This window comes from Chiloscyllium plagiosum, unplaced genomic scaffold (genome assembly GCF_037043375.1).
Source record: "Chiloscyllium plagiosum isolate Xiang-an unplaced genomic scaffold, Cpla_swu_hap1 HiC_scaffold_16, whole genome shotgun sequence".
In the NCBI taxonomy this organism is placed as follows: Eukaryota; Metazoa; Chordata; class Chondrichthyes; order Orectolobiformes; family Hemiscylliidae; genus Chiloscyllium; species Chiloscyllium plagiosum.
Window position 1 is genome coordinate 42,860,338 of NW_028270154.1, and position 8,574 is coordinate 42,868,911.

At 71.8% G+C, this 8,574-nt stretch overlaps 1 protein-coding gene across 8 annotated transcripts in view; it reads right to left on the minus strand.

Moving 5' to 3' along the window:
* LOC122556642 (mitogen-activated protein kinase 9) overlaps positions 1-8,309 on the minus strand; it is a 107,953-nt gene extending 99,644 nt beyond the window's left edge. For 4 of the 8 annotated variants that reach the window (XM_087995334.1, XM_087995335.1, XM_087995337.1 and 1 more), the window contains exon 1: positions 8,140-8,307. The gene's annotated coding sequence lies outside the window, so the exon portion shown is untranslated. Of the gene's footprint in view, positions 1-8,139 lie in introns of all 8 variants that reach the window. The other 4 variants (XM_087995339.1, XM_043703594.2, XM_087995340.1 and 1 more) reach the window with 3 other exon arrangements.
* Positions 8,310-8,574: the final 265 nt, after the last annotated feature.

Here is an 8,574-nt window from a genome sequence, read left to right on the forward strand (position 1 = left end):
GGGAGGTGGAATTACCGTGAGAGGGAGTCCGGGGGAGGTGGAATCACCGCGAGACGGGGTGCGGGGGGGGGGTGGAATCACCGCGAGACGGGGTGCGGGGGGGGGGTGGAATCACCGCGAGACGGGGTGCGGGGGGGGGGTGGAATCACCGCGAGACGGGGTGCGGGGGGGTGGAATCACCGCGAGACGGGGTGCGGGGGGGTGTAATCACCGCGAGACGGGGTGCGGGGGGGTGGAATCACCGCGAGACGGGGTGCGGGGGGGTGGAATCACCGCGAGACGGGGTGCGGGGGGGTGGAATCACCGCGAGACGGGGTGCGGGGGGGTGGAATCACCGCGAGACGGGGTGCGGGGGGGGTGGAATCACCGCGAGACGGGGTGCGGGGGGGTGGAATCACCGCGAGACGGGGCTGCGGGGGAGGTGGAATCACCGCGAGAGGGAGTGCGGGGGAGGTGGAATCACCGCGAGAGGGAGTGCGGGGGAGGTGGAATCACCGCGAGACGGGGTGCGGGGGGGTGGAATCACCGCGAGACGGGGTGCGGGGGGGTGGAATCACCGCGAGACGGGGTGCGGGGGGGTGGAATCACCGCGAGACGGGGTGCGGGGGGGTGGAATCACCGCGAGACGGGGTGCGGGGGGGTGGAATCACCGCGAGACGGGGTGCGGGGGGGTGGAATCACCGCGAGACGGGGTGCGGGGGGGTGGAATCACCGCGAGACGGGGTGCGGGGGGGTGGAATCACCGCGAGACGGGGTGCGGGGGGGTGGAATCACCGCGAGACGGGGTGCGGGGGGGTGGAATCACCGCGAGACGGGGTGCGGGGGGGTGGAATCACCGCGAGACGGGGTGCGGGGGGGTGGAATCACCGCGAGACGGGGTGCGGGGGGGTGGAATCACCGCGAGACGGGGTGCGGGGGGGTGGAATCACCGCGAGACGGGGTGCGGGGGGGTGGAATCACCGCGAGACGGGGTGCGGGGGGGTGGAATCACCGCGAGACGGGGTGCGGGGGGGTGGAATCACCGCGAGACGGGGTGCGGGGGGGTGGAATCACCGCGAGACGGGGTGCGGGGGGGTGGAATCACCGCGAGACGGGGTGCGGGGGGGTGGAATCACCGCGAGACGGGGTGCGGGGGGGTGGAATCACCGCGAGACGGGGTGCGGGGGGGTGGAATCACCGCGAGACGGGGTGCGGGGGGGTGGAATCACCGCGAGACGGGGTGCGGGGGGGTGGAATCACCGCGAGACGGGGTGCGGGGGGGTGGAATCACCGCGAGACGGGGTGCGGGGGGGTGGAATCACCGCGAGACGGGGTGCGGGGGGGTGGAATCACCGCGAGACGGGGTGCGGGGGGGTGGAATCACCGCGAGACGGGGTGCGGGGGGGTGGAATCACCGCGAGACGGGGTGCGGGGGGGTGGAATCACCGCGAGACGGGGTGCGGGGGGGTGGAATCACCGCGAGACGGGGTGCGGGGGGGTGGAATCACCGCGAGACGGGGTGCGGGGGGGTGGAATCACCGCGAGACGGGGTGCGGGGGGGTGGAATCACCGCGAGACGGGGTGCGGGGGGGTGGAATCACCGCGAGACGGGGTGCGGGGGGGTGGAATCACCGCGAGACGGGGTGCGGGGGGGTGGAATCACCGCGAGACGGGGTGCGGGGGGGTGGAATCACCGCGAGACGGGGTGCGGGGGGGTGGAATCACCGCGAGACGGGGTGCGGGGGGGTGGAATCACCGCGAGACGGGGTGCGGGGGGGTGGAATCACCGCGAGACGGGGTGCGGGGGGGGTGGAATCACCGCGAGACGGGGTGCGGGGGGGTGGAATCACCGCGAGACGGGGTGCGGGGGGGGTGGAATCACCGCGAGACGGGGTGCGGGGGGGGTGGAATCACCGCGAGACGGGGTGCGGGGGGGTGGAATCACCGCGAGACGGGGTGCGGGGGGGTGGAATCACCGCGAGACGGGGTGCGGGGGGGTGGAATCACCGCGAGACGGGGTGCGGGGGGGTGGAATCACCGCGAGACGGGGTGCGGGGGGGTGGAATCACCGCGAGACGGGGTGCGGGGGGGTGGAATCACCGCGAGACGGGGTGCGGGGGGGTGGAATCACCGCGAGACGGGGTGCGGGGGGGTGGAATCACCGCGAGACGGGGTGCGGGGGGGTGGAATCACCGCGAGACGGGGTGCGGGGGGGTGGAATCACCGCGAGACGGGGTGCGGGGGGGTGGAATCACCGCGAGACGGGGTGCGGGGGGGTGGAATCACCGCGAGACGGGGTGCGGGGGGGTGGAATCACCGCGAGACGGGGTGCGGGGGGGTGGAATCACCGCGAGACGGGGTGCGGGGGGGGTGGAATCACCGCGAGACGGGGTGCGGGGGGGTGGAATCACCGCGAGACGGGGTGCGGGGGGGTGGAATCACCGCGAGACGGGGTGCGGGGGGGTGGAATCACCGCGAGACGGGGTGCGGGGGGGTGGAATCACCGCGAGACGGGGTGCGGGGGGGTGGAATCACCGCGAGACGGGGTGCGGGGGGGTGGAATCACCGCGAGACGGGGTGCGGGGGGGTGGAATCACCGCGAGACGGGGTGCGGGGGGGGGTGGAATCACCGCGAGACGGGGGTGCGGGGGGGTGGAATCACCGCGAGACGGGGTGCGGGGGGGTGGAATCACCGCGAGAGGGGGTGCGGGGGGGTGGAATCACCGCGAGAGGGGGTGCGGGGGGGTGGAATCACCGCGAGAGGGGGTGCGGGGGGGTGGAATCACCGCGAGACGGGGTGCGGGGGGGTGGAATCACCGCGAGACGGGGTGCGGGGGGGTGGAATCACCGCGAGACGGGGTGCGGGGGGGTGGAATCACCGCGAGACGGGGTGCGGGGGGGTGGAATCACCGCGAGACGGGGTGCGGGGGGGTGGAATCACCGCGAGACGGGGTGCGGGGGGTGGAATCACCGCGAGACGGGGTGCGGGGGGGTGGAATCACCGCGAGACGGGGTGCGGGGGGGTGGAATCACCGCGAGACGGGGTGCGGGGGGGGGGGTGTCGAATCACCGCGAGAGGGGGTGCGGTGGGGGTGGAATCACCGCGAGACGGGGTGCGGGGGGGTGGAATCACCGCGAGACGGGGTGCGGGGGGGGGGGGGTGTCGAATCACCGCGAGAGGGGGTGCGGTGGGGGTGGAATCACCGCGAGACGGGGTGCGGGGGGTGGAATCACCGCGAGACGGGGTGCGGGGGGGTGGAATCACCGCGAGACGGGGTGCGGGGGGGTGGAATCACCGCGAGACGGGGTGCGGGGGGGGGGGTGTCGAATCACCGCGAGAGGGGGTGCGGTGGGGGTGGAATCACCGCGAGACGGGGTGCGGGGGGGTGGAATCACCGCGAGACGGGGTGCGGGGGGGGGGGGGTGTCGAATCACCGCGAGAGGGGGTGCGGTGGGGGTGGAATCACCGCGAGAGGGGGTGCAGGGGGGTGGAATCACCGCGAGAGGGGGTGCGGGGGGGTGGAATCACCGCGAGACGGGGTGCGGGGGGGTGGAATCACCGCGAGAGGGGGTGCGGGGGGGGTGGAATCACCGCGAGACGGGGTGCGGGGGGGGTGGAATCACCGCGAGACGGGGTGCGGGGGGGTGGAATCACCGCGAGACGGGGTGCGGGGGGGTGGAATCACCGCGAGACGGGGTGCGGGGGGGTGGAATCACCGCGAGACGGGGTGCGGGGGGGTGGAATCACCGCGAGACGGGGTGCGGGGGGGTGGAATCACCGCGAGACGGGGTGCGGGGGGGTGGAATCACCGCGAGACGGGGTGCGGGGGGGTGGAATCACCGCGAGACGGGGTGCGGGGGGGTGGAATCACCGCGAGACGGGGTGCGGGGGGGTGGAATCACCGCGAGACGGGGTGCGGGGGGGTGGAATCACCGCGAGACGGGGTGCGGGGGGGTGGAATCACCGCGAGACGGGGTGCGGGGGGGTGGAATCACCGCGAGACGGGGTGCGGGGGGGTGGAATCACCGCGAGACGGGGTGCGGGGGGGTGGAATCACCGCGAGACGGGGTGCGGGGGGGTGGAATCACCGCGAGACGGGGTGCGGGGGGGTGGAATCACCGCGAGACGGGGTGCGGGGGGGGTGGAATCACCGCGAGACGGGGGTGCGGGGGGGTGGAATCACCGCGAGACGGGGTGCGGGGGGGTGGAATCACCGCGAGACGGGGTGCGGGGGGGGTGGAATCACCGCGAGACGGGGTGCGGGGGGGTGGAATCACCGCGAGACGGGGTGCGGGGGGGTGGAATCACCGCGAGACGGGGTGCGGGGGGGTGGAATCACCGCGAGACGGGGTGCGGGGGGGTGGAATCACCGCGAGACGGGGTGCGGGGGGGTGGAATCACCGCGAGACGGGGTGCGGGGGGGTGGAATCACCGCGAGACGGGGTGCGGGGGGGTGGAATCACCGCGAGACGGGGTGCGGGGGGGTGGAATCACCGCGAGACGGGGGTGCGGGGGGGTGGAATCACCGCGAGACGGGGTGCGGGGGGGTGGAATCACCGCGAGACGGGGTGCGGGGGGGTGGAATCACCGCGAGACGGGGTGCGGGGGGGGTGGAATCACCGCGAGACGGGGGTGCGGGGGGGTGGAATCACCGCGAGACGGGGTGCGGGGGGGTGGAATCACCGCGAGACGGGGTGCGGGGGGGGTGGGAATCACCGCGAGACGGGGTGCGGGGGGGTGGAATCACCGCGAGACGGGGTGCGGGGGGGTGGAATCACCGCGAGACGGGGTGCGGGGGGGTGGAATCACCGCGAGACGGGGTGCGGGGGGGTGGAATCACCGCGAGACGGGGTGCGGGGGGGTGGAATCACCGCGAGACGGGGTGCGGGGGGGTGGAATCACCGCGAGACGGGGTGCGGGGGGGTGGAATCACCGCGAGACGGGGTGCGGGGGGGTGGAATCACCGCGAGACGGGGTGCGGGGGGGGTGGAATCACCGCGAGACGGGGTGCGGGGGGGTGGAATCACCGCGAGACGGGGTGCGGGGGGGTGGAATCACCGCGAGACGGGGTGCGGGGGGGTGGAATCACCGCGAGACGGGGTGCGGGGGGGTGGAATCACCGCGAGACGGGGTGCGGGGGGGTGGAATCACCGCGAGACGGGGTGCGGGGGGGTGGAATCACCGCGAGACGGGGTGCGGGGGGGTGGAATCACCGCGAGACGGGGTGCGGGGGGGTGGAATCACCGCGAGACGGGGTGCGGGGGGGTGGAATCACCGCGAGACGGGGTGCGGGGGGGTGGAATCACCGCGAGACGGGGTGCGGGGGGGTGGAATCACCGCGAGACGGGGTGCGGGGGGGTGGAATCACCGCGAGACGGGGTGCGGGGGGGTGGAATCACCGCGAGACGGGGTGCGGGGGGGTGGAATCACCGCGAGACGGGGTGCGGGGGGGTGGAATCACCGCGAGACGGGGTGCGGGGGGGTGGAATCACCGCGAGACGGGGTGCGGGGGGGTGGAATCACCGCGAGACGGGGTGCGGGGGGGGGGTGGCCGCGAGACGGGGTGCGGGGGGGTGGAATCACCGCGAGACGGGGTGCGGGGGGGGTGGAATCACCCGCGGAGACGGGGTGCGGGGGGGTGGAATCACGCGAGACGGGGTGCGGGGGGGTGGAATCACCGCGAGACGGGGGGGTGCGGGGGGGGTGGAATCACCGCGAGACGGGGTGCGGGGGGGTGGAATCACCGCGAGACGGGGTGCGGGGGGTGGAATCACCGCGAGACGGGGTGCGGGGGGGTGGAATCACCGCGAGACGGGGTGCGGGGGGGTGGAATCACCGCGAGACGGGGTGCGGGGGGGTGGAATCACCGCGAGACGGGGGTGCGGGGGGGTGGAATCACCGCGAGAGGGGGTGCGGGGGGGGTGGAATCACCGCGAGAGGGGGTGCGGGGGGGTGGAATCACCGCGAGAGGGGGTGCGGGGGGGGGTGTGGAATCACCGTGAGAGGGGGTGCAGGGGGGGGTGGAATCACCGCGAGAGGGGGTGCGGGGGGGGGGTGGAATCACCGCGAGAGGGGGTGCGGGGGGGGTGGAATCACCGCGAGAGGGGGCGCGGGGGGAGGGGTGGAATCACCGTGAGAGGGGGTGCGGGGGGGGGTTCGAATCACCGTGAGAGGGGGTGCAGGGGGGGTGGAATCACCGCGAGAGGGGGTGCGGGGGGGTGGAATCACCGCGAGACGGGGTGCGGGGGGGGGGGTCGAATCACCGCGAGAGGGGGTGCGGGGGGGTGGAATCACCGCGAGAGGGGGTGCGGGGGGGTGGAATCACCGCGAGAGTGTGTGCGGGGGGGGGGGGGTGGAATCACCGCGAGAGTGTGTGCGGGGGGGGGGGGTGGAATCACCGCGAGAGGGGGTGCGGGGGGGTGGAATCACCGCGAGAGGGGGTGCGGGGGGGTGGAATCACCGCGAGAGGGGGTGCGGGGGGGTGGAATCAACGTGAGAGGGGTTGCGGGGGGGGCGGGGTGGAATCACCGTGAGAGGGGGTGCGGGGGGGGTGGAATCACCGTGAGAGGGGGTGCGGGGGGGGGGGTGGAATCACCGTGAGAGTCGGTGCGGGGGGGGGGTGGAATCCCCGTGAGAGTCGGTGCGGGGGGTGGGGTGGAATCACCGTGAGAGGCGGTGCAGGGGGGGGGTGGAATCACCGTGAGAAATGGTGCAGAGGGGGGTGGAATCACCGTGAGAGAGGGTGTGGTGGGGTGGAATCACCATGAGATTTCCCGGGGGGGAGTGGAATCACCATGAGAGAGAGTGGGGGGGTGAAAAATCACCATGAGAGAGGGTGGGGATGTGAAATCACCATGTTAGAGGGTGTGGGGGGGGGGTGAAATCACCATGTAGAGCGTGGGGGAATCACCATGAGAGGCGGTTCGGGGGGGGGGGGGGAGGAGGAAATCACCGTGGCAGAGGGTTGAGGGAATCACCGTAGGGGGGGGGGGGAATCAGCATGGGAGAGGGTTTCGAGGGAATCACCATGGCTGGGGGGGGGGGAAATCACCATGGGGGCTGGGAAGGGAATCACCATGGGGGGGGGGGGTGAAATCAGCATGGGAGAGGGTTTCGAGGGAATCACCATGGGGGGGGGAGGGAATGGGGATCACCATGGCGGATGGGGGGGAGGGGATCACCATGGGGGGGGGGGGGGGTGAAATCAGCATGGGAGAGGGTTTCGAGGGAATCACCATGGGGGGGGAGGGAATGGGGATCACCATGGTGGGTGGGGGGGGAGGGGATCACCATGGCGGGTGGGAGGGGGATCACCATGGTGGGTGGGAGGGGGATCACCATGGCGGGGGGGGGATCACCATGGCGGGGGGGAGGCGATCACCATGGCGGGGGGGAGGGGATCACCATGGCGGGGGGGGAGGGGATCACCATGGCGGGGGGGGGGGGGGATCACCATGGCAGGGGGGGGGGAATCACCATGGCAGGGGGGGGAGGGGATCACCATGGCAGGGGGGGGGGGGGGAGGGGATCACCATGGCAGGGGGGGGGGGGGGAGGGGATCACCATGGCGGGGGGGGGGGGAGAGGGGATCACCATGGCTGGGGGGGGGAGGGGAGGGAATCACCATGGGGGGGGGGGAATCACCATGGGAGGAGGGGGGAAAGGGAATCACCATGGGGGGGGGGGAATGGAATCACCATGGTGGGGGGGGGGGGAGGGATGGAATCACCATGGTGGGGGGGGGGGGGGGGGAGGGGGGGAGGGATGGAATCACCATGGTGGGGGGGGGGGGGGGGAGGGGGGGAGGGATGGAATCACCATGGTGGGGGGAGGGGGGGAGGGATGGAATCACCATGGTGGGGGGGAGGGATGGAATCACCATGGTGGGGGGGGGGGGGGGGGGAGGGATGGAATCACCATGAGAGAGGGTTGGGGTGGGGAGGTAATTGGAAGGTAACAAGTTTGTGGGTTGGTTATCGGGGATGGGTGGTTCGTCTTCCTGCCTTCCCCCGGAATAGCGGAACCGGTACCAGGCCGGGCCGCTGAATGCACAGCGAATCCAAGTCGAGGCCCTGCGGCAGCTACTTTCCGCTCGGGAATCGCTGATAAAGGCCTTAGTCAAGGATGCGTACGAAACGGCCTGGTAAGTCAGCACCTACCTCAACACAACCGCCGTAAGGGAAGAGCAAAGTTCCAAAGTGAGTTAAAAACAAACCAGGGGGAGAAATCCTCCCCTAGGCAACGGGGATCAGGCTGGCAGTTCACTGAGAGGGAAGGACGGTGGGAGAGAAGCCGCCGAGCTGTCACCGAGCGGCTGCCATGGTTGCTCGAGCGCCGCTAAACATTCAGCGACGTCAGCGCGTCCCAACCGCCAGCGCGCGCCCACACCCCCCGGGGGGGGCGGGGCAAAGTGATTGACAGCGGGCTTAACCATCCGCATCACGAGCACGGGGACATAGTTACCAATCACTGCCTGACGGAGGCGGGCTGATAGGTATCGTGACAAGTCAGACTGCTCTGCAGAGTCTCAGTTACCAGAATGTCGGAATTAGCGAAAGCTTGTTTCTCTTATAACTGGGCTTTCGCATAAAAGA